We start from the raw sequence: 26,923 nt of genomic DNA, 5'->3' as shown, positions 1-26,923 counted from the left end.
TCTGCCATGTAACAGTATTTCTTCCAATCAGTCAAGAAGGGGGTTGGGGGGGAGGGAAATGGGAGTACTTAAAATGTTCTGTCTTTTGATCATCAAAAGAAGGGAAGGGAGAAAGAAAATAAATCCAGTCCTTTCGTTTATGAAGGTGACATCTTCAACTATTTCGGAAAGGCGCTGCAACATATGCCTCCTGAGCATTTCCTTTGTGGGAGGCAACTGACAAAATCCAATCCTGCCAAACAGCACAGCCGGGGAGCCTTGATGGCAGGAGGCAGGGACAGCTACAGGACCCCAAAGCAGACTGAGGCAGGTGTAAATGTAGAGGGACAAAAATCACATTTACCGTGACCCAAGTCAGTTCATAGCTGGTCATGCACTCCCAGCTTATATGTTCTGTTTTAGAGACCAAGTAAAAGTCCAGTGGGCTGATGTGGTGTTATCCCCGGGTGCCTGGGTGGCTCACCCAGGTAAGTATCTGACTCTTGATTTCAGCTCAGGTCATGATCTCAGGGTCACGGGATCAAGCCCCGCATCGGGCTCCGCGCTGAGCATGGAGGCTGCTTGGGATTCTCTCTCTCCCTCTCTGTCTGCTCCTCTCCCACTTGCACTCTCTCCATCTCTCTCAAAATAAATAAATAAACATTTTTTTAAATAAAAATAAAATACCCCTTTTGCCAATCTCAACTTAAATCTCATTTTTCTCGTGTTTCATAGTTCTATCTTGCATCCCTAGTCTTAAAGAAAAAGCTATCAGGCACTTCTCAAGACCTTATTAACCAGGTATTCATCCTTGGTCCAGATCCCTTTTTCCCACAGCACAGAAGCCACGGACCTGCCGAGTTTCTACCCTGCTATTCAATTCCACCTTGATTAGAATTCCACATCACTTCCATATGGCTAGTTAACTGCCTAACCATCCATAAGAGTGAGTCTCAATTATGGAATTATAAATCCAGTTAATTAACTGACTCGCTAGGTTTGAGGAGAGTGTTTCTGTGTTTAGCCTCCTGAGGTAGGCATGTCTCTTGGGATGCGGTTCAGGTTCCCACCTGGAGGCTGGGCCACATCTAAACCCTCCCAGGCCGACAACGCACAAACCTGCTGTTCACTCCTGTCACTCGCCAAGTATGGCTACCGTTACTGGCCACATTTCACACACACTCATCGTGTTTGCGTGCTTAGGGAAAGTTTCTTCTGCAGAAGAGACATTTTTAGCAAAGCAGTATCACTATTCTCAGAAAGCTTTATGAAAAGGAAATGATCCTAGTCTTTATAAGGAGCCACTTCTGACACACACTTTAAAAAAAAAAAAAAAAACAGGGAACCATCTGACTACAGGTGTTGGCAAAAAGAAAAAATAAAAAGTGAATCTTCTTATTTAAGAAGTGGGTAGGTTAAAGACCGATCAATTATGGTAATAACATTATGGGCTCCTGAAACCTCAGGGGAAATTCTAAACCTTTTCATGGAGTTGGCTGAATATAAGAGACAGATATACCCAAGAGGAGGAGGGAGACTACAGCCCTGCCTTATCATGGTTAGGCGAACGTCAGCTTTTCTGAGAAGTAATATGAACTTCTTGAAAAGCTTGTTCAGAGGTATTTACAGCATCTTACCATTTCAAGGCAACAAAAATGCCATCAAATATTCATTGGGCAGTAGTGAAAAATGCATTCTCATTAATGAATCCTTTACCTAAATCCAGTGTTTGGTCTAAAACACCAAAACCCCAAACCAAATCTAAGCGTTAACAAGAGAAACATTTTTTGGAGAAGCGTCATAAAGAAAAGACGTATGTGGGTCTCCAACTGGTACCTGCATAATATACCAATGCCTGAACTCTTCAAATATTTCAAAACTCTGCACTCTGCCATACTGAAGGACCAAATAAGAAAGAAACTGTGTTTCTTTCCACACCTTCTACATAGGGACAGGCATTTTGGTTTTAACTTAACAGCTGATTTAACTTAACAGCTAATAGAATACTCACATACTCACTACCATACTCACATATGGTAGTAACATTTACTTAATATACATTTATAGAGCGCTGAACATCAACAGCAAGCATACTCTCACAGAAAGCAACTGCATCCTTGTTTTTTTTTAAACGTTCTTTAAAAGGGGGGTGCTACCTTTTAGTAGCCAGTTCAAGCTGTGAAAAATCTTCTAAGGGAATGTGCAGATGTGACTATTTATTCACTTCCAAATTCCTCTGTGGGTAGCCTCGGGCATGTCCACAACCCTTCCGTTCTCAGCCTGCTGGGAGACATCTCCTCACACAGACAGCCAGCCAGCCTTGCCCCTCACTTCTCCAGGGGACCCTGGGAGAATGGGGTGGCCTTGGGCCTCTTCAAAGAGCTATCTGCCTCACTCCTCAGTTGGCAGCTGTGCCCTTAGCTTCTTTCTCTCAAGGCCCTCTGCCTGTAGGGGGTTTGGCGGATTTATGAGCAGTCAGTCTGTGTTCACTTTCTCGCATTTTATGAAAACCCAGCAAATGTGTTAGTGACCGATGCACGTAAAATCAGCATCACTGGCACGTCTGGTCTTGGCTTTGCTATCATCAACAGAAGAGTTTGGTGACTCAAGGGACCTTTCACCGTGACCCACTCTCTTAGTCAGGGAGATTCTTCCCTGGAAGTCACAGTCTGAACTTAATGTCGGCGACAGCTGGCTTGACTGGGATCCGCAGCACATGGGTCACTGTGCTCAGCAGTGGGGGGGATACCAAAAATAGTAAAGACTAACTTTTTATCCTGTCCTCCAAGGAATATCTCCCTCCCCTCAAAAATCATCTTGGTCACTGCCTTAATGCAAATAGAAAAACAACAAGTGGTCAGGTATCCAGGCAGGGCACCGCCAGGAAGTTGTCGAACCTCAGGTCAATTACCCGTATAACTATTATGAAGAGCCTTACTGATGAAATCGTTAGCCAAGTCCTTGGAACATATAAGATTCTGAAAAGGATAAATTCATTACGTTTTTATTTTCTTTAGAACACTTCTACCGGGTAGCCTGGGTGGCTCAGTCGGTTAAGGTTCCAACTTTGGCTGAGGCCATGATCTCACTGTTCATGAGTTCGAGCCCCGACTCGGGCTCTGTGCTGACAGCTCTGAGCCTGGAGTCTGCTTTGGATTCTGTGTCTCCCTCTCTCTCCGCCCCTCCCCCACTCATATTTTCTCTCTCTCTCTCTCTCTCAAAAATAAACATTAAAAAAAGGAATCTACAAATTAATATGCTTTACTGTCTTAAAATATCTTTTTTTCAACATCATGAAAAAAACTCCCTTCACACAACATCACATCCCTAAAAGTTGGCCCATGGAGAACAGACAGGTAAATTGCCAGTCTATTCTGAAAAGAAATTGGGTCAAAATTTAAAGAAGAAAAAAAAAGCTAGCTATGAGTAACCTTTTAGGTAATATTTGTAAGTATAGGCTAGAGCCCTGAAGTAGATTTGTTTAAGCTTCTGAAGCTCTCTGCCATCACAGACTTATCACAATAACGTTCAAATGTGTGGGATGAAGTCATGATAATTACGGCGTCCCCAGGACCTGTAGGAACTGAGCCACAGCGCTAACCCCATGCGGATCCTGGAGTGTTACGTGCGGCAGCCTTCTCGGGGGAACTGCAGTTTTAACAGATGCATCTCAGAAATGCAGGGGCTATGATGCAGGGCTTCCTTCTACACCCTGAGCAGAGCCAGGGAGAAAAACGGCCTGACTGACCACGGAAGCCGACAAAGGGACCAAGCTTCTGAGTCAATAATGGAAGGATCCTCACGCCTGGCTGGATTCAGGCATCTGAGAGCTTAGGGGAGAAGGCGGAGAATTCGACATCAAGTCGGCTACCATTTGCAGGTCCTGACACCCGGACATCATGGCAAAGAAATGGCAATTCTATGGTGTGGACGTAAACTAGTTGCTTTAAAATGGTTTTCAAAAGAGTCTGCGGAGGTTTGGGTTTGTTTGGTTTTCCTCCTATAGAAACCCGTATCACTTGAGACGATGGAAGAAGCTGAAGCAATTAATTGTGAGCAGTCATCTTTGCAGAACCCATATTCCACAGACTAAAGATGAGCTGTATGCTACTCATTACATGCTATTAACAGGTACAAGGGATTAACAGTGCAAAAACACTATAAGCAACCGGGTGTTGCTAGATTAGCGCAAGCGAATTTTTAAAAACCGCCATCATTCAAAGCAAATTTAAACCAACTTTGATCTTGTTGATACGACATGAAGACTCTTTTTTTTTTTTTCTATTTTTGTGTTTTCCTCTAACAGTCTGACTTGACACAGCCTTATGATTTGAAACACGGAGACCAAAAAGTATAAACCACCTCTACTGCCGTGGCTATCTCCCGGAATTTCCTAGCATTGCAGTAAATCCCGCATCAGTATTTGCTTATTCTTCCACCGTGTGGATTACAGCCACCGCCACTCCTTCCCCTCGTCCCATAGCCTCTGCCTCAATATCCTGGTCACACGTGCTATTTGCACACACACACACACTCCATGCAACAGAACCCTGTTGCCCTAAGCAACACTGCTTGCCTGATATAAACTGCCATTCTCTTTCTAGAACCTCTGCATCTTATTAAACTTCCCAATGTTGTGGACCTTCTTACAGAGATCCAGATTTGACCTTCGAGGCTCCCTGTGACTACTGCTAATGAAAGCCACGAAACAATCTCCTGAAAGCAGGACTCTCACACCTACTCAAAGGTCATGCCTTGAGTTTCTATAAGAGGTCCCCCCTGGCCTGTTCCAGCATGACTCCCTCACCCACTGCCTACTTTTTTTTTCTTTTTCCTCAGAGTTTTGATCATGGGTTTTCATTTATTTACGTGTGTCCTGGTTAAATGTCTGCTTCTCCTACTTGCTTGCAAGATTCATGAGGATACTCTGTTTTCTATCACTATATGCCTAGCTCTTAACGCAGTATCTGGCACATGCTCAAAGAAATTTTAAGATTTGATTTATTCTTTTAAGTAAACTCCACAGAACCCAACATGGGGCTCGAACTTACAACCCAAAGATCAAGAGTTGCACACTCTACGAACCGAGCCAGCCAGGCACCCCAGAAATATTGTCTAAGCGACAGACGCTACTCAGGGTGCAAAGGTGCAAAGGTTCAATCTGTCAAAGCTGGTTACTACCACTGCCTTATGCATCTTTCGTCTGGAAATGCGACTCACCTGTTCTACCCGTGTTCTTTGTGGCTGGTTAGTCTGACTTAGTTTTCGCTTCTTGGTTGGCCATCATGCTGCTGGGGGAGCAGAAACAGTATCGATTCGATATGAAGCTCCGCCTTCACTGGGCTTATCATCTACGAGCAGCACCATGCAAAAACTACATAAGGGTCAATATTATCTGGAGTGTTCTCTGGGTCTGCACAGTCATCGACACATGGAAGCTTCTGGGTGACTGCCTTCAAGACTTCTGCAATGCTTGAAGCCAGACTGGAAAAGTTTTCTCACAGTTAAGAATTACATCTAGCTTCCACATTTTGAGGAATGTCAGACTATAAGATGCCGAACAAAACCACAAAACTGTGATTCACCCCAGGTGATAGGGAAGGGTTGAACATCCCTCACCTGACAGAGGCATCTAAATTTAGGAGGTCTGCCAAGTAAGCAATGCTGTGTTCCTGTCAATCTCCCTCAGGGTCCACAGCCAGGGCTGTGGTCTGTGGACGAATCGCTCAATCATCTGGCCAACGGTATTTACTAAGCCATCGTGTTGGGTCCCATTCCGGCACATGGGGTCTAGCAATACACAAAACCAGATAAAACCTCTCACAGAGCTTCTAGTAGGTGGAGACAAACACCAGGCCCGTAAATGAACAGGGAACGCACCAGGCTGGTTCTGCTGGGGGAGCAGTCCGGGATGGACATACCTCAAAGGTGAAGTCCTGAAAATGGAAAGGAAGCGCTGATGGGTTCGAGGAACGGTAAGCGGGATGGAACAAGGAGCAGAGTGAAGAAAGAGAAGAGTAAAAGGCGACAGTGTCAGGGAATGGAGGGGAGGGGGGCAGGGACAGAGAAGGTAGACAAGTACACCCTCTACAAGTTTAGCTTCTACTCCCACAGGAAGCCCCCAGATGGCTCTCAGCAGAGCAGTAATAAAGCTGATTTTGCTTCAACAGGATAACCAACTGCAGTGAGAAGAATTAACTGGGAGGGAGGGAGACAGGGAAAGGGAACTTCCTTTAACACCTGCCACACTGCAACCAAAAGGCAGGCTGGAGCATGTGATTCATCTGCCCAGGGACTGGATTAAGCACCTTTCCATCAATAGAGGCCAGAATCACTCCTTATTCATGTTTCTTCTTTTGAAGGAAGATGATATATTGGAAACACGGGCGTCAAGATTGGACAGTCCTGGTTTCCATGCCCACCTGCCACCCTTGTAGGATGGGAGCATGCCAGGTAGGTTTCATCCTTTAAAAAAAAACGGGGGCACCTGGGCGGCTAGGTCGGTTAAGCATCAGACTTTGGCTCAGGTCATGATCTCGTGGTTCGTAAATTCCAGCCCTGCGTCAGGCTCTGTGCTGACAGCTCAGAGCCTAGAGCCTGCTTCGGATTCTGTGTCTCCCTCTCTCTATGCCCCTCCCCAGCTCGCACTCTGTCTCTCTCTCTCTCTCTCTCTCTCTCAAAAATAAACATTAAAAATTTTTTTTTAATTAAAAAAAAGTGGGGGGTGCACCTCAGTCAGTTAAGCATCCAACTCTTGATTTCAGCTCAGGTCAAGATCCCACGGTTCGTGGGATCAAGCCCAACGTTGGGGTCTGTGCTCTGCTTGGAATTCTCTCTCTCCCTCTCTCTCTGCCACTCCCCTGCTCTCTCTGTCTCTCAAATTAAGGAAACATTTTTTTAAAAAAAGATGAACATACCACTCAATGGGCATGGGGCCTGGCAGAACATGCAGGTGATGAATAAAGGAGAGATGTTGCCATTATCATTCTAGTGACAATGATGGGAGACCCCAAAGTTTTGTCAAAAATCCACATATTGCAAGATTCTATGAAGACACAATAGTATCTTTCTCACTAATCTCACTGCCAAACCCTCTTTCAAGTACGAGTGACTTTTTTGAAAGCTGATTCAAGTCTAAATACTCTTATTTCATCTGGACATTACTTCATGAGATTTAGCAAGGAAGCCAACAGCTGTCCCAAACAGATCAAAGATGAGTTTCAGCTACGGACTTCCAACTCCCTCACTCTTGGTGAAAAAGACAAAACGATGTTCAACCCCAACCCAGTGCCAAATGCTGTAATTGCTCTATTCAGGATATTTTTCAAGATAAATTCTTATTTTTTAGCAAAATGTATCTTCTCTTTACAAAAATAACTACGTACAAAAATATTAATTTTTAAAGTAACCTAGAAAACCAAAGGTTTCATTTGATAGACACATTTTACCGTGTTTTTAAGAATTCAGTCTTTTCCATCATGTTCCATCATGTACCAGATACCTCCGGTTGCCTACTCAACACCCACCCCCCCCTTAACCCTTGCTAGCAAAGCTAGTGTGTCCGTCCCATCACACACTTCAAGGGATGGTGTGTGACCTTGCTCTCAGTTCACGTGTGAATCCTGAATGAGACGATCACTATGTCCAAGGTCTGGTTCCCCGTCAAGTGAGCCGACCCCAGAGGCAGGTCTGACTCTCAGACTCAAAACAGGATTGAATATTGATACTGGTGGTGGCTATGTGTTGGAGGGACACTGGGGAAGTGTGCCTCGCTCCCAAAAAGGAAAACGCTAGAAGAAACAGACCTTTCTGTCTCTGCTTTTGCTACATCCGGATAAGGAGTTGGAAAGTGTGGCTGGTGCTGCTATGAGCGTAAAGCAAAAAGAATCTCACAGAAGCAGGAGCCACTGAGAACCAGAGCACTGCACTGGGACATCTGGAGCCTTCTCTACCTCTGGACCACTGGTTATGTGAAAGAATTAATTTCCTCCTTGCTGAAGCCAATTAGAATCGGGTGTTTCTGCTACCAACAGCTTGCTAAAACATTGTTTTAATACATTACTACTAATTTTCTTTTCATCCAGTACTACTGCTGAAAATGTTTTGATACATGACATCACATTTGTATAAAAAAAAAAAAGAGATGCCCTTTTTCCCCTCACTTCTTTTTATCGTAAGTGTAATGTACATTCCCTTCTGAAAATCATTTTTTAAATCTCATAAATGACTTGAGTAAAGTCTGAGTTTTTCCTAAACCATGTCTCTAGTTATATGAAACTTACACGTATTCCGGTTTGGTTATTTACAAAAGCTAATGAAAACTCTGTGCCCACATATGTTCATGGTATTTTGATAACTAGAAGGTTGGAAAGATTTCCTGCAAACTCTGAGTTGTGCTTTTATTCTGGAGGTATTCAGGGCCTCACCGGTTTATAGGATTTCTGTGGAAAATGAGTTTCTTTTGAGCTTTTTTCCTGAGTCCTTCCCAAAGGCATCAGGCTTTCCACACTTTTCCCTGAGCATCTGAAGAAACTCACGGGGGGTTGTGAGCACACGCAGACAAGCACACACGTGTGTAAACCTAACGTTATCACAAGTTCTGTCTTTGGAGCCAGCAGTCTAAGTATAAAAAGGAGTTGGAATCCAAAACCTTTGCCTAGCCAGTTTTCTAGATGACAGAGGTCATGAAAAATGGACTCACAGAAGTTGGGAGTAGTTGTGGTATGCCAACAGACAGTGCTTCCGGCCTTTCAGCACACAAAGAGAAGATGTTTATTTGCTTGCTTTCTTAGACACACATGACCTAAGAAAGCATTCCTCACATACCTCCATGTTGACCTTTTTTCATATGTACAAAAGCCAATCTCTACTGGAGTCAGTTATCTCCATGCCAAATGAATTTCCTTCGACATGTATTTGATAGAGTCCTGTTAATTTCGGATTTCAAGGCAACTTACACACCCAAGCAATAGAAACTGCTTTCAATCTCCATAATAGAGTCTGCACAGAGTAAAACAAAGACTTTTTGCTTCTCCACTCGTTTGAGAGTATTTGCCACTTATAGTTGACATATGGCTGTTCAGCCCTTGCAGCTGGCATAGCCCTTGCTCAGTCGGAGAACCCTTCGCGGTAAAGCAGGTGCTTGTCAATGGTGCCGGGACGCTCTGGTGACTTAGGCTCACCACGGTAAATCGATCACTTCAAGAGATACACGCTTCCGTTTTACCCTTTTTCTGTCAGTGCTATTTCTCACCATAGCAGAAAGAATATATTCAAGGTAGGAAACCACTGTGGAATGGAAACGGCCTCAAACGCCAGCAAAGGCCTCAAGTCAGACATGTTGTAATAATAAATAGTACAGTCCTTGATGGGGACCAGCAGGGCAACAAGCAGCACGAGACGGAACTGCTGTGAGAATCAACTTTTCAACACTCCATCCTCTTATCTTCACCATCCTACCCATTACCTTCTTAGCTCCTTTCAGAATTCCATTCCCTCTTGGTTCGCCTCTCTTCCTTTTTTTCCTGCCATTGTCCTCTGCAAAGTTGAGCCGTGCAAGAAACACTTAAAACTGACAAGTCAGTTGCTTTCATTTCCACGAGAAGGCGAATGTTTCCCATTGGGCTTCTGGCATTTACATCACACACACCTGAGGCAATGATTGGAAGGACTAAGGTCACCAAATGCTATGTATCTCGCTTTATAGGACTGAGTTTTATTCTGAAAACAAAGAATTAGAAACACGGAAATATATTTCGTGATTTTTTTTTTTTTAAGCCTCTTGGACTTTTGAGTGACAGAGGGCAATGATCTGGCAAAAGGCCCAGAAGTAGAAGAACAATTCCTAAAAAATGAAGATGGAAAATTCTTTTTTTTTAATTTTTTTTTTACATTTATTTATTTTTGAGAGACAGAGAGTGACAGAGCACAAGTGGGGGAGGGGCAGAGATAGAAGGAGACACAGAATCCAAGGTAGGCTCCAGGCTCCGAGGTGTCAGCACAGAGAGCCCGATGCGGGGCTCAAACTCACAAACCGTGAGACATGACCTGAGCCGAAGTCGGACGCTTAACCGACTGAGCCACCCAGGCGCCCCTAAGATGGAAAATTCTTAATCCATGTAACCCCAACAGAAGGTATGGAAACAATTTATTTTGTTTCTAGAACTTTTCAAAAGCTAGGAGATCTGAAACAAAAGAGAAAAGGTAGATTTTAGGTGGAATTACTTTTTTTATTTCCCTACTATAATATTAAAACATCCCTAATCTATAAAGCACATTCCAATACTGTTAGTTTGAATATCTGCCTATCTTAATGGCAACCTCATATAAAATGCATGGTGACTGCATTTGCATTAGAAGCTCTTAAATTCAATGCAAGTCAACTTAATTTAGCTCTAAATACGCCCTACAAGTCTAAACCACAAAATTTATGGTTTGCCTTCTCATGGAGAAATATGCTTTGATACCCAATTTTTTAAATTAGTTGTCAGAAAATCTATCTAACGGCTGATATATAAGTAGACTATATCAGATATTCCAGATTTGTCTTCGCTATAAGCAAAACTAAGCAAATAACAAAGGAATATCAACACACTTGATTTATGTATGTATTGACCTAATGAGGAAAAGTCCAGATAAATTTATAATTTATTATAACGTATTCACTTTCATAGTATTATTTGAAATATTGTCAACGGGAAAAAAATATTTCAAGACTAGTTTAGCTGTAAAGTATCATTTTGCAATGATTTATGTCAAATTCAAGGTAGTTCATAAAATCATACTTTTAAGCTAATGAGGTCTGAAAACAAAGACTAGGGGAAAATCCTTAGGAAGTGAGGAAATATTTTAATTTTCCCTAGCGAAGTCCTGTTACTTCAAATACGCGAAGTTTGTTGTAGACAAGGCGTATCTGTAGTTATTTCTGGATGCCAGAAACACATTAATACTCTCTATTGACTTAATCAGCCTTATTACTCTGCTTGCTTTCTCTTTATGATGAGATGTCTATGAATCTGTTACTATCCCTTCAGAATTGTGTGGGACATTTCATCCACCCTTCCTAATGGGCTGCTATCACTTCAGATTCACCTATTTGGTGATGTGCAACCGTACTGATTTCACTGTGAGAAGCTTCTGCTTCCAGACCCGCTTATGACACATCTCAATCACTAACAACATTCCAAACCCAAAGTCCCCTTCCTCCCTGCCCTCAACATGGACCACAATTTTCTACTTTCATCTAGACCGAACTACTTCTTTGCTTTCCTATATTTCAGCTTACTTTTACCCCCTGCCCCTTTCCAAATCATCAACTTCCCTCCTGCAGGACTTTTTAAAAACTCTGACCTGAAAAACCCAAAGTAGTCCCATGGTATATCTTTATCAGCAGCTTCTTGGGGCTGGGTCTAAATACAGACCATATATGACTAACGCTGGGTTCAGCTGAAAGATCTCCTCTTTTAGGGTAGCTATTCTAACATGTGAATATTTTTATTAAGAACAAGTGCCACCTGGTTTGATAGGTCCCCACCAGTCCAAAAAAAAAAAAAAAAAAAAAAAAACAACCTCATGTTAGACTTCAAATAATGAGAAACAATCTTCTACTAAATTAAGTCACTGATATGAGGCATGTTTGCCACAGCAGCTCATAGGACTCTATCACAATGCTCTAAAATTACAGTTAATGGATACATAGTGCTTTGCCATGTGACAAATTTAAGTACCCTACACTTGCAAACTCATGACTTAATCCTCACAGCAAAGGTAGTACAGTTGAGAAAGTACTATTAACACCCCATTCACAGCTGAAATACACGTAGGACATGAGATCGAGAAGACGTGTAGCCTCTCCAAGACGGTCCAGCTATTAAGTGGCAGATCCAGATGCAAACTCTGGTTCTCAGGCTCCACAGGCCACGCTCTTAACCACTGTGTTGTTATTCTTCTCCTCACTTTCATCATTCAGAGCAATATTAATGTGACCAGGGAGAGCACAACTGAGGTGGGAAATGAAGGTGGGGGAAGGTTCAGGGTCTAAAGTTAAAGTCGGAGAGTAGAAGCTTAACGGTATCATTGACACAACCTTCTGTATGACTGAAACTTGTCAAGCCATACAGAATCTTCATTTCTTTTTCTTTTTAATTTTTTAAGTTTATTTATTTATTTTGAGAGAGACAGAGAGAGCAAGCAGGGGAGGGGCAGAGAGAGAGAAAGGGAGAGAGAGATCCTAAGCATTCATTGCACTGTCAGCGCACAACCCCATGCGGGGCTCTAACTCATGAACCAAGAGATCATGACCCAAGCTGAAACCAAGAGTCGGTTGCTTAACCGACTGAGTCATCAGGTGCCCCCGGAATCTTCATTTCTTGATTTTCATTAGAGACTTTGGTTTCATAAGATGACAAGAATTTGTCTTCATTTGTAAAATATGTGGTTTGATAAATTTAATTCCTTAGGAGTAAAAAACTAAGGAATCTATGTGAGTACTCTTTGCAGACAGAAGTAGACTAAAGAATTCCTTATTTATAAAGGAAGCATCACCCTATCTAAACATTTCCCTGTTCACAGGCACACGGTCACAATGCCACATAAAACGGCACCCTTTGGAGGAGTGCAGTAAGGATCCAGGCAGGGTCAGGACACAAGAGCTCTTCAACACATACCAAAAAATACTCTGCTGTTCCCAGGACCAATTCCTAGCAACGTTTCTTGAATTAACCTGAACTTATGTTGGTCTGGGGCTTTATTTTATTCTATTTTTTGATAATGGAAAAACGTACCGATTTTCACTGCAAACATGACAACAGGCACAAACATTGTCACTGAAATCCTTTGACAGCAGTCAAAAAAAATAAATAAATCAGGGACACCTGAGTGGCTCAGTGGGTTACGTGTCTGACTCTGGCTCAGGTCATGATCTCACAGTTTGTGGGTTCAAACCCCATGTCGGGCTCTGTGCTGACAGCTCAGAGCCTAGAGCCTGCTTCAGAGCCTGCTCTCTCTGACCCCTCCCCACTCATGCCCTGTCTCTGTATCTCTCTCTCTCTCTCTCTCCCCCTCCCTGAAAAATAAACATTAAAAAAATTTTTTTTAAAAATCAAAATTTTAAGGAGTGCCTAGCTGGCTCAGTTGGTAGCCCATGCGACTCTTGATCTCAGAGTCATGGGTTCAAGCCCCACATTGGGTGTAGAGATCACTTAACAAATAAAAATAATAAAATAACATTTTTTAAAAAATTTTTCAATGTTTTACTTATTTTTGAGACAGAGCATACGCAGGGGAGGGACAGTGAGAGAGAGAGCGAGACACAGAATCCGAAGCAGGCTCCAGGCTCTGAGCTGTCAGCACAGAGCCCGATGTGGGGCTCGAACTAACAAACCGTGAGATCATGACCTGAGCCGAGATGCTCAACCGACTGAGCCACCCAGGCGCCCCTAAAATAACAGATTTTAAGATGCCTTTCCTTTGCATAAAACTTAATTTTGTAACCCTTTATTTCACAAAAAGAATCGTCTGAAGGATATGCTTTGTTCTGATCTCATTAAATAAGAAATAAGATGTGTTCTTTTTACAATCATTAATTGTTCTTTCCTTCCACCAACATAAGTCAGACACACATCCAACAATGACACCAGCTAACTTTTAGTGAGTATTTATTTACTACCACTGGGCTCCATACAAAATATTTAACACATAGTCTCTCATTTACTCTTGACAACAATCACTGTGATTATCCCCCATTTCACAGACGAGTCAAGTGAGAGCTTTGGAAAGATAAAGTGACCTTTGCCCTTTATCATGCAGACAACAAGTACCTGGAGTCAGGAGTCAGGATTTGAGTCCTGGCCAGGTGATGCTGGTGCCACACCTGTAGCCACCGGGCTCCTTCCATCCTAACAGATGGTTTGTGAGCTTTCGTGCCACCAGCTAAGAGTCACATGGAGGGAACCCGTCTGGGTTCCCCCACCAGGGCCCCGGATTTTGCAGTTACTCTCTTCCTTAAAACGCCACCTGAAAGGGTGTGGGCTCCCCTCGCACTTTCAGCTGAGATGCCCACTTCCGCCTCTCTCATCTCCAGAGACTCCTGAGGGCTCCTCCAGCTCCAGTTTCCTGCTGCACTGATCTGTCTCTGGGCCACCCCTTGCCTTCGCACCCCCCTCCCCGTGCTCGGTCCCCACCAGGCCTGGCTGGCCTCCTCTCACCAGGTAACAGACCTCCCCCCACCCCCCCCCACTCCCCGCCTCGTGGTCAAGAGTCGCGCCAGCCTGGTTCCCCGTGTGAAGGTCTCAGGCAGGAGACAGCTCTGCCGAAGCAACAGATGCACGAGCTGACTGAGAAGGGTGCAAGGCAGGCTGCGGCCGGCCCACGTCCTCACCCGGGCCCCAGATTCCCGCTGCAGGCGCACCGCGCCATTTGTGCCTGGCGCCCTGTGCGCAGGGGCGGTCCCCAGGCGTCCCCGCATATCCTCCCCAAGGGCCGAGCTCTCAAAAGGGGAGTTGAAAGAGGCTCCGGTCAAACTGTCCCTGTACTACGAGTCAATATGGTCAGTGACTTCCTTAGGAAGAGGATGCGCCACAGCAGGGACTTGTGCCCAGGAAGCAGCTGCGGGGAAGAGGTGCACCATTGCCTTAACTGAAGGCATTCACCACGGCCTACAGGATCCAACGGTCCATCTCTCTGCATCTCCCTCTCTCGCTCATATACACGGACACTGGACACACACACGCACACACACACAGCCAGCAGCCGGAACACCCAGCCCTCCCTCCAAGGCCCGCGTAAGCAGAGCTAGTGGCCACTTACTAAGCAGGAAGGGCAGGGTCAAGCCACTCGGCTTCCTGTTGAAGGCCGCCTCAGGCGTTCCCACTAACTGATAACGACAACACACTCACAGTAAGAAAAAACGGCACCGGCGTGGCTCAAGCTGCCTTTTTCGACTGCAGCGTTTTTAAAATGATTTACACCATATCTGCTTTCAAAACGGATTTGAAGTGAAGATCTGGTTTCTATGAAATACCCCCAACACCAACTGCCTAAACCAGTGCCTGGCGCCGAGTATCGCTTGGTGATTCTCAGCAAACCTATACTCTGGTTCCTATCCAAGAAAAAAGTGGCAACAGTATCCCTGTTCTCTTCGTTCCCTTTACTTTCCACATCTGGACGGTCACTGTAACCAGTTCCCTGTCACAAGTGCCTGGAGCAGTGGATTTGAATCTAGTTATCACACACACACACACACACACACACACACACACACACACACACACACACCACTACCTTTATGGAAATGTCTTCAGATTCTCTGATTACATAGTTACTTAGAAATCACCCTCCACTACATCAACATATACAAACAAAAAGAAAACACCACATAAAGTCTTAAGGTTCGTTGAACCACTCTCAAATAAAAGTGTCAGTATTACTTTGTGCTGTAAGAAATCAAAAACCTAAGTGCTTACTAACTGTATTTAAGAACCACTGCAGTAAGGCTCGAAGAGAAAGATGAATTTGCAATGGAGAGCCATCGATCTGCAGCACGGGTAGGGTAACTGCAGAAGTTTAGAATTATCCTTCTCCTAAAATGCAAACAGAATCAGCAAGCAAATAATTTCGGCTTACAGATTCAATTCCAATCATCTAACAAAAGAATTTACTCCAACTGGGAAGTTGTGACCAGCATGGGGGTCATCAATAGAGAGCAAATTTTTCTGATTTCAATACCTCCCCTCTCTTCTGCTAAACAACCTCTTTAGGCTTGGCCGACAAAGCCTTCTGCATTTTTCTAAACACAAACTCAGTATTTCAACAGCTGATAAATTCATTCACCCAGAGGAGTCTGCTGTCACAGAAAATGTTCTCCAATAGTAGAAAGATTACATAATGCCAATCTGCACAAGAACGAAGGAATCAGGCTTCTGAAGACAAAGTCAGCGTACAGACCTCATTTTCTTGCCAGGTGACTGAACAAAAGAAAGACGTGAGCAAAACTTTGGGGAGCTATTTATTTCAACAAGTATTTTTTGTCTATTCTGGGCCTCGTGTATGCTAAGAGCTGAGGATACACACATGAAAAGGAATAACAAAGAAACAATTTATTATTATTGAAGCTCCAAGCCAACTCTAAAATCAAATTTCATATGCTACCCTACCAAAAATCACCAAATATGGAAAATCTGAAGTCAATATGAATAATGAAAGAACAAGGTCCCGTGAGTGAGTTAGTTCCCTACTTGGAAAACAAAATAATGTTATTAAGGCCCTAGTAGGACGTAACACTTAATAAATGAGTATCTAGTCTTCCTGAAGCCAAAACAGATTGATCCCTCATCAGTTTTAGATTATAACTTAAGAGTAAATTAATATGCTTAGAAAGTACTCACTGCACACATTAACAAATAAATTTGCTCTTACGAGTAGAACAAGACACTTTTATTTGAGAAAAACATCTAACAAAGGTTCAAATATTAGAAAACAGAAACTATTAGTAACCAAAATCTGATATACCGCCTTAAATTACAATTGAGAGCAGTCAAAAGGGAGTAGCATTAACAATTCATTTGTTTTCCTGGACTGAACACTATGGGATCATCCACAGGGAAAAATCTAATGTAGAGCAATAAAAAATAGGCCCACATATTTATGGCAGTGGAATTCACAGAAACGCATCAGTCCACGGGTAAATCTAATGATCCAACAGTTCAGACACAGAAACCAAAGCAGTTTTAAGGTCTCTATACACAGATCATTAGAAAAGATTGTGCAGCAGATGCTATATCACATTTACGTCTCAAGAAAGACCATGTGGCTCAGAGATAAGGGAAGGTTTTTGTGTCATTTCAAGTGAAGGTGGTTGCCATTAGAATAACCCTAACTGTAATAAAAGCCTGTTTGATGATACATGTAGAAGACAAAGAGTAAGCGAAAATGAATACATAATTACAATGTGTCACCTCGCTGACATGGATTACACCAACAAGCATAATAATTTGCTAAGATTACAGACGGATAATTAGCCTTCCAGTGTGGGACTGATAATACATAGTCCCATTAGCATTCACTTAAGATTATTTTAGACAATAACTATGAACGCTTGCTCAGAAAGAGTCATAAACAGGAAACTAGCTTATTCTTAACTATTCATCTTTTAATTTGGTAGAATTTACTAAAATAACCTTCCCTCTTAAAAGACACATCCTAAAACCCTACAAAGAGAAAACGTTTAAGAGCATGTAATCCCCAGTGAGATTCAAAATATCTAGCAAGCAAACAGTATACACCTAACAACTGGATCAGACACATCAACCAATCAGAACAGACACAGTAACCAATCAGAACAAATGTACCAACCGGTCAAAACAGATACACCAACCAATCAAAATAAACACAGGGTTAAAAACAAAAAAACAAATCATGCCCCCCTAACGTTGTGATTAACTGAGTAGCAATCATCTAATTCTGTCAGAATACAGTAAAGAAATAAAGAGACTAAACAAAGACATTTATTTCTCTACAATTATTTCTATAAAATAAGGCACTAAGGGTCTTGAGTTTGGTCAAGAAACAAATATTCCCACACAGTGGATTATTAGAATGCACTCAGTAAGCAGAACAGCTATCGATAATCATGAGGCAGTATCAGCCAGTGAAATTATACAAAGTGTTATTTTGAATTGTCATGCCCCTTTGTACTTTTTTTGGTTTGTTTTCAAGAAGCCATGTGTTGAGTTGAAAGGCCCACGTTTTCCTCTAGTCCCGGCTCCTGTTAACTGGAAACTGAGAGGGGAAGAAAAAGAAACATTCGCTAAGATGCGCTCATGTGCTTGTCTTCACCATCTTCTCTACTCTTCAGGACAACCCATAGACTGTCCTGTCCCACAAGATCCTTAGATTAAAAATAAAGAAGCTGGGGCTGTGAGGCCTAAAAACTTCACCGGTGCTATAATACTTGTAAGTTGTAGGACTAACTTGGAGGACTCTACTCCACCAGGTCACATAACCTCTCCGGGCCACTCACGATGGGGACTGTGTATGTTTACTCCCATCACAATCTTTCCTGTTTCAAATGAAATCACACAAGTGGAAGGGCATCACAACGTAGAAGGGTTGTATAGGTACTCAGAAGACAAGGATTCGTCAATATGGGAGAACCTGATACTATTTTTCAGGGATTTTCACTTTTTTCTTTGAATTCTTTTTACTTGAGCAGTCAAGTCTTGCACACAAGACTATTCAGTAGGTGATGAGAATGAATCCAAGGAAAACATGTTTCCTCCCCCCTTAATGACAGTCTAATTGAGAAACAGCTTTATCACTTATTCCTTGCTCTAAGCCACCCCACAGAAAGGATCTACAGAAAGAGATTGCACCATTTGGGAAGGCCAGGGAAGGACCAAAGTGGACAGGATTATGAAATGAATATTTAAAACGTTTATGGACCCAAAGAGAAGAACTCAACAGAGGAACACAAGAAAGACATACCAAAAAAAAAAAAAAAAAAAAAAAAAAATCAAGAATCTTGATTTAGTTGCTGCTTTTACTGGAAGACAGAGGTATCTTCCGTAACTTTAGGACCCAACTGAACACCAAACCAGACATTGGGTACGGAGGCAAACAATGGCTGTGATGTCCCTGATCTCCTTATAGTCCTTTCGACACAGACCTACTTCTCGAGGATGAGCTAGGATACTATACTTTCTCTGTGATATTCTGTAATTGTGCCAGCATACAATCATGCCTTTAGATAAATTCCAATATCTACAAGATCATACCTTTTCAATGAGGAATCTGCACTCCTAACTTGTACAATCCAGCAACAAGAGGAAATATATGAAATCAAGACTGAGTGGCGGGGGAGGGGGGGTGATCAGATATCCAAGTATCACTGGACAGCCCTGAACACTTACAAATGGATTCCTATCATTTTCATATTGACTATCTTTCATCCCCACCTAAATGATTAATTGAGGGCCAAGACAAAGTCTCACATGTCCTTTCAATGTGAGAAAAGACACCGTGAACCACAGCTTCTCCCCAGGCTTGAGCTCTGACTGTCCACCATGGCAGCCGGTTTCATAATGCACATTTATCGGCTGCCTTCCCTGACCTGTCTCACGTCTCTACTCTCCCATCAATGCTTCCTGCACAGACCTAATAATCAGACATGTGACAAATATAAAACATCCCAGGCATTCAGACATTCCAACTAATACGGAGATCCGAGCTGTTCAGGAAGAGGTAGCTTTGCACAGGCAGAGATGTTGAGGCGGGGCGGGGGGGGGGGGGGGGGGCAGGGACGCAGCTGGCAGGTAGAGGGGATAAAGGTTGGGGGGAGGGGTGGAAGGGAGGACAGCAATGAAGATGTGAAGATGGAAAAAGGAAGGAAAAGGCTTAATGCCCAAGAATTGGGTTTAGCCAGGGTGTCATATGCTTGAAGGTGAGCAGTAAGAAATAAGGCTAGAAAGGAAGGGTGGGATCAGATGACCTTGACTGACAGATGAAGGTATCTGGCCCTTATTTTACAACTAATGGGAAGAAATTAATGATCTGAACAGATGACAGTCATAATCAATACAGTGTAAGAAAAGTCACCTGAGAGCAATGTGAAAGGTGTATGGACCATGGGGAGTTCGTGTCCCCACTATCCCCCATTGTCCATCACTCCTGTGAGCTCAGCATGTTGGGGAAGTGGGGGTTTGCGGTCCTGTCTGGAGGAAGAGGCCTATGACCAGCTGAAGGATAAATAACAGAGCACTCTATGCAGACAGAATAACGTCTGGCTCCCGGCAATGACCAAGACGTATTACAGAAGAAAAATGCTAATGCCGTCACTGTGCATTTATTTGGATAGTAACTTGGTGCTCTCAAGGAACTCACCTGAACACCATCCCGGCTCCTCTCGTACCCAGGGCAGCCTCTGGTGCCAGGCCAGGCTGCAGTGTGAACACCCAGGCCCAGAGCACTACACATGAACCAGATTGAGAGCTTTAGAATCTGATGATGAGGTCTGAGTCAGGGGTCCCAGGACCACTCCTAGGTTCAATGGTTCACCTGGTAGCCTCCTAGGACTCGGCATACAGTTGTCCTCAGGCTGTGATTATTACAACAAAGCAAAATCTGCAACGGGAAGAGGCTGATGGGGAGAGTCTGGAAGAAGCCAGGCATAGGCTTCCGAGGGACCTTTCCCGGTGGAGTCCCACAGGATGCACTTAATTCTCCCAGCAACAAGCTGTGACAACACATGTGAAATGCTGTCTTCCAAGGAAGCCACCTGAGTCTCCAAGTCCAGGATTTTTATCGGGGGTCAGTCAAATAGGCAGTCTGCCTAGCACCTGCCGAGATTCCAGACTCCCAAAAGGAAAGCAGGTTTAGGTGCCATGAGGCACTCTCATCAGTTCTGACAGTGGTAGGAACTCTCTAGAAACCCAAGTTCCCAGCCACCCGCCAATGGCAAATCCTGCAAGCCGACCTTTCTAAGAAGAGCGGTCAGACCTGCTGTGTTAACTCCTCCCTGCTCAGGGTTGCAACACATTCTAATTCTAATCAGACTACTGACTTAAAGCCCTATTTAACCAGACGCAAACTGCCATAAAGAGGTATTCTAGGGAGGTTGGTCAAGTTAAACACAAGGATGTAGGTACATATCCCAGTTCTATTGGGAAAAATGAGCTCTAACCTGTTGGCTAATTTCAGAAAGTAGGAAGACATAAAACAAATCCATTACATATGTATAATAAGAAATGTAATTACACATTTCCATCTGGCTGCAATTATGTCAATAAAAAAAGAAATATATAGCTCCTGTCCCACAAGATCCCAATTCATTAGGCGTGTCTTTTATACTGAGATATGGAACCAACCAGAAAAAAAAAAAAATTGCCTGTTTCCCCTTCCTCCTCCTCCTCCTCCCCAACTTTCCCCTCAAACACACAAAAAAGTTGGCTTTTAAACACACACCAAAAAAAAAATCAGAAAAGAAAAAACAAACCCTACCACACAATAAGGAATAAACCTACTAGTGCTCCCCCCCCTTATCTGCATGTATCTAATTAGTACTGCCTTTTGTAAAAAAAAAAAAAAAAAAAAAGCCTTTGTAAGCTTACTGCAAAGTTATGAAGGACGTAGTGGTGGCTACCTATGTGTGGGAATGGGAAACTATTAAAAGTAACAAAGTCAGCTTGGAGACTTCCCTCCTAACTCAGGAGAAGATTTTGCAACCTAACGCACAATTTTCTTAACGTCAGAGATACCGCCTTGGAAGACTACACCAGGTGACTGGCTGCATTTCTTGGCCTAGGAGCACATTTCAGTCCTTTGCTACTGAGGCACGGCCCTGCGTGCGAGGATGTTAACTCCTCGTGAAAATGTGAGCGGGGCCGAGCATTCTTTGCAACCTAGACTGCCTGGCTTTGCCAAAGCACTCAGCCAGTGCGTGCAGACTGTCCCTGCTAAGCAGTAGGGAGATTTTACACACAGAGGCTGGCCAGACTGCATTGTGTACCTAAAAAGCACTGGTACACAAAGTTTTTATGGTTTCAAGATCAGTGAAGTTTTCTTCTAACTTATTCATCATCCAGGGACTATGAGGAAAGGAACAATCAGAGGGGGAAACACTTGCCAATATAAAAAGACCCAGTATGAACATTTGTCCCTTAACTCATTTTCAGCTGGAAAGGAACACTTGGGAGCATGGTCAAGAGCCATCCAGAAGATGGTTTTCTTTTGCAAACAAAGGATACTTACGAAAATGGAAACCTTTAGACCAAGATGTTTTATTTTTAATGCAAGAAATATAATTGTGTCAATACAGATTCTGCTGCTGATAAATTTATTCACTGCACTCCCTTGTTCAAGCAAGCCACCCACTGGAAAACAGAGAAGACGGGGGGAATCAAACAGCCTCTGCACCATCTGATTTACCATGAGTTCTAAAAATTTATATGCAAGAACACACAATGAGGGTCGGGAAAAGCACTCATGTATTATTAATTTCAGTTTCAACAGATATGAACTACACTTCATTTGCTTCAAGTAAATGTCAGCACAACCACATTTTTTCCTGAAAACGAATCTTGACCACTGAGATTACATAAGGCACACACTTGTGACGAGGGCAGCTCCTGAAACAGCACTTTGGTAAATCAGGGATACTTCCACGTGCAATCATTGCCTGGTGAGATTCCACACAACTGAGAACGTGGCCCTGACTTAGCCATACGCAGCCAGTGCATTTTTGAAAACTCAGTTTGGCGTCCAAGGCTGAAGTTTCCAGAAAGGCATGTAATATCGTGTCACCTGTAACACGATTTAGGATTTAGGATTTAGGACACTGTGCCCTGTTACGAATCCAGATAGAGAACCATTTTTAAAACACTGGTGTAAAGGCCAAAAACTGTTTTAGAATAATTCTCATGGGTGACAGAAGGAAACAAAAATGACCTGGGGCGTTTCGACAAGCTGTAATAACTGGCGCTAGAATAGAAGTCATTGTGGTCTGTTACCAAATTAATGAGGAAACTAACTTACTCCCGACAGGCTCTTACAAGCAGTGTTAAGCCCACCTTTCCAACAAGGTCAGGCTCAAAACAATGACGCTGAAGTGTTTGAGACGCCTGAGGACCCAGCACACATACACAAGGACTGGGAGAATGCGCTGCCCTCTAAAGCTGACATGCCCCAATCTTCACAAAGCCACCTGTGTGGTTACGAGTTCTAGAAAAAAGAAGTATCCTGGGCTGACCACTGTCCTGAACTCAGTATGCACCCACTGTGAAGAAGGGCCTTCTACCCACGGATGACAGCCTCGTGGGCATAAGCTAGAGTCAACCAAGCAGCAGGGGCAAGGGAGAACAAGATCCCGTCTCAATCCTTTGCCCAAGAAACAGAATTATTTACTAACTGCCATCCCATCATGATCCCCACCATCCAACTGGAAGAACAGAGTTTATTTACATTAAATAATCAGGTAGATTAAAAAAAAAAAAAAAAAAAAAAACCTCCACTGAACTATTCAATTTCCTAAACAAAAAAATGTAATGTCATTGTGAAAAATGTGAGCACAATGTTAAACCCTGTAAAATAAAGTTTACAGAATTCTAAGTTGGCTTTCTCTCTCAAAGAAACACTTGCCTTACAGAGAGAAAAAGGAGAGACTAAGCCAATTTGGCTGGGAAGCGAATAGGTAGCAAATAAAATTCGCTTCTCCAAAAATATTCCTTTTCTTCTACATGGAAATTTGAACTCACACAGGACAAGCAATCAAAAAATGCTCCTTCCTTCCTTAATGACAAGGGACATTACGATATGGTTGCAACCCAAACTTCAGGTTGTAATAAGGAGTGATTAACACAGACCACCTACTGTGTACAATGTTAGGGGTGCTAGAGAGAGGCCCACTTAAGCAACCTGATTTCCTTCTATGACGGGAGACCAGGCCACAGATGAGGAAGGAAAAGCGGGTGTATTGTATCTTCTCTTGATTTCCCTGTTCTCTTTTATACTGATACAAACTAAACATGAGGTCAAATTCAAGTACTGGATTTTTGGCTTTATAGATCTTTTAGGTAAGTAAACAGCGAAGTTATACACTTGGAATCAATCAGAGATTCATACTGAATGACAGACTGTGGGGATCTGTCCTGAAATCTAATACATCCCATGTCTTTACTGACAGTATTAACAAAAACGCTTCTTTTTCCTGATGCAATTGTTTATGAATCTTTCTCTAATAGATTCATCTATTATCCCCTGAGAATGAACTGGGTTGGATTACAAATGCTAGATGTGGGGGGGGGGGGGGGGAAGTTTAAATGATCTCGACCTTGAAAGGATGTTCCCACAGAATAAAAATGAAATTCAATAGGAATAAGTACCCTCAGTAATCGAGATGGAAAAAATCCGTGCAAATGCATGACAGAGAGAAATGAAAAAATGCAAGGACTGTATGCAGATCATAGATGACCACAGGTCAAAATGGGGCTGGTAAGGTGGGACTGTATTGAAAAAAATAATAAAGAACAAACAAGGTAGAGAAGCCCTCTGCACTCAAAATTGCTGTATTTCTTCGGATGACTTAGACAAAGGTTTCCAGAGTCACGTATACATCAGTTTCAGAAAAGATACCCAAATACTCTGACCTCATGACTGTACCTCAAGGGCTGGGTTCCATTATTTACTTTCCCAAAAAGAAAACACCTAGGATGACACAGGACAAGATTTCATCCCTGCCTTTTGAGAAACGATGGAAAGAACGCCTCATATTTCGCATAAAGAAGAAAGCGAGGCCTAGGAGTGTCATGAGGCCAACCTCAATTATTTGGAGGAGCAGATGTGTTCCAGTGGGTTCCAGAGTCCCAATGTCCCCAAAGAACGAACCCAGGATGAGTTTCAGGACAGACTAAAGTCCAATAGATGAAAATTTCCTCACAAACAAGAATCACCCAAGAATTAATTCCTCTCGGGGAATGATGTGGCCACTACTGAATACAAGCTAATGAGAAATTGGGGGACATTACAGAGGTGACTCAAATATGGGGTACAAGCTTGGACTTTAAAACACATCCTTCACTGAGATTCTGTAATTGTAACTCTCCATGAAAAACTTCACATGTGTTCATTACAGTCATCAAGACTCATAGGCCGACTTCCTGGAAAAAAAGCAAAGGGCTCTAAAAAACAATAACTTCCTTTCTACCCCTCAAAATGTAGGAAAAGAAGAAAAGCAGAGAAAAACCTCATCTGCATTAATAATAGTAAAGGACTCGGGGCGCCTGGGTGGCCGAGTCAGTTAAGCATCCGACTTCAGCTCAGGTCATGATCTCGCAGTTCACGAGTTCGAGCCCTGTGTTGGCTTCCGTGCTGACAGCTCAAAGCCTGGAGCCTGCTTCAGATTCTGTGTCTCCCTCTCTCTCTCTCTCTACCCCTCTCTGGCTCGTTCTCTCTCTCTCTCTCAAAAATAAACATTAAAAAAGTGTTTTTAAAATAGCAAAGGACTTATCCATCAGGAGCAATACAAATGGACCAAATAGAGCCTGCTGGGAATATGCACGCCTCTTACGCTTGTGAAATAGCGCAGAGCTGAAGGAAGCAAGTGGCAAAGGTTCGGAAAGACTCCTGACATCCCCTGACTTGGAAGGGTAAGTAAGTCCTTAACTGAAACTCACCTTCCTGCCTCTACGAGCTGTGGAGGAGCTAAGGGGAGAGTGTTGAGCAGCCCACCCCCGTGTTTCCTTTGAGCAGGCAGGGTTGAGGGCGGAAAGCACTCCTACTTTACGAAGTGGCCTCAAGGAAATACACCCACAGGGACGCACAGAACCTGAAAGCCATCAACGACAAGGCACTCTCCGGAAGGATTTCTCACCAAAGAGGCTGGCTCGCCCAAAAGAGGAGGAACAAGTGGGCCCGGACGTAAAATACAATGAAACTGAGGAGCAGCAAAGCTCACAGACTGAGGCTGTCCACTGGCACGGAGCCTCCCATACTGCCCTACTCTGGCCAGAGAGGCACTAAAAACAATATATACCATCATCGGCCAGCCCTCCGGCTCAAGTGCTAAGGGAAGGACATGAACCGACCCAAGACAAATAGGGAAGGAAGTCAATGAGATTCCACCCACACTATTTTTGGACAAACGGTAGGGCCAGACAAAATGTGAAACACTCGGAAGAGGACAAGGCGCAGAACACGCGAGAAAGGAAAATGTAGACAACGTTCTGGAGGATTTACTCTAGGAAACAGAAGGAAAGAAAAAAACAATGTATAACGGTTCTGTACTATCAAGAATACTTAAGAAAATGTGAGCTGTTTGACACAGGATATTAAAACATAAAATAAGGTCGAAAGAAAACTGTCAGAGCTAAGGGAGGAAATAAGGATACTGCAGAACTTAAAAATGAAGTCGAGGAATAAAAATCGTATAGCAGGGGCACCTGGGTGGCTCAGTCGGTTGAGTGGCCGACTTCGGCTCAGGTCGTGGTCTCGTGGTCCTTGAGTTCCGGCCCTGCGACAGGCTCTGTGCTGGCAGCTCGGGGCCTGGAGCCTGCTTCGGATTCTGTGTCTCCCTCTCTCTCTGCTCCTCCCCTGCTTGTGCTCTATCTCTCTGTGTCTCTCAAAAATAAATAAATGTTAAAAAAGAAATTAAGAAAAAATCGTATAGCAGAACTCCCATCATTCCAGCTATGTGCCAACCACGGGAAAGTCAGCATTGCAGGAAAGCTATCGGAGCAAATCACACAAGGAAAAGAATGGAGAAATGAAGCAATCAGACGCAAGTTGACAACTTTGGTAGAGGAAAAACAGAAGTCCGAAACGTGAAGACGTGGTGTGACGCAAGAGGAAAACAATTCCCGCGGAACACAGAAAATAACCCAATGGTATGGGGCGCCTGGGTGGCGCAGTCGGTTAAGCGTCCGACTTCAGCCGGGTCACGATCTCGCGGTCCGTGAGTTCGAGCCCCGCGTCAGGCTCTGGGCTGATGGCTCGGAGCCTGGAGCCTGTTTCCGATTCTGTGTCTCCCTCTCTCTCTGCCCCTCCCCCGTTCATGTTCTGTCTCTCTCTGTCCCAAAAATAAATAAACGTTGAAAAAAAATTTTTTAAATAAAATAAAATAAAATAAAATGCCCAATGTTGGGGCACCTGGGTGGCTCAGTTGGTTGAGCATCTGACTTCGGCTCAGGTCATGATCTGGTGGTCCGTGAGTTCGAGCCCCGCGTCGGGCTCTGTGCTGACCACTCAGAGCCTGGAGCCTGTTTCGGATTCTGTGTCTCCCTCTCTCTCTGCCCCTCCCCCGTTCATGCTCTGTCTCTCTCTGTCCCAAAAATAAATAAACGTTGAAAAAAAAAAATTAAAAAAAAAAATAAAAAAATAATAAAACAAAAGTGAACTGGGGCGCCTGGGTGGCGCAGTCGGTTAAGTGTCCGACTTCAGCCAGGTCACGATCTCGCGGTCC

The 26,923-nt window shown here is 43.4% G+C and overlaps 1 protein-coding gene and 1 long non-coding RNA gene across 3 annotated transcripts in view; both read right to left on the bottom strand.

Moving 5' to 3' along the window:
• LOC121013601 (guanine nucleotide-binding protein G(q) subunit alpha) overlaps positions 1–26,923 on the bottom strand; it is a 322,834-nt gene that overhangs the window by 276,459 nt on the left and 19,452 nt on the right. The window lies entirely within an intron of this gene.
• LOC121013602 (uncharacterized) lies at positions 3,203–9,912 on the bottom strand. The gene is made up of 3 exons (XR_005782801.1): positions 9,902–9,912; positions 7,208–7,210; positions 3,203–4,956 (listed from the first exon to the last, which is right to left on the bottom strand). It is a non-coding gene; the product is annotated as an uncharacterized LOC121013602 (long non-coding RNA).

Source organism: Herpailurus yagouaroundi, unplaced genomic scaffold (assembly GCF_014898765.1).
Source record: "Herpailurus yagouaroundi ecotype Mexico unplaced genomic scaffold, PumYag 199, whole genome shotgun sequence".
NCBI classification, from domain to species: Eukaryota; Metazoa; Chordata; class Mammalia; order Carnivora; family Felidae; genus Herpailurus; species Herpailurus yagouaroundi.
The sequence above is the reverse complement of the archived record's forward strand: the minus strand, read 5'-3'. Positions and strand labels throughout refer to the sequence as shown.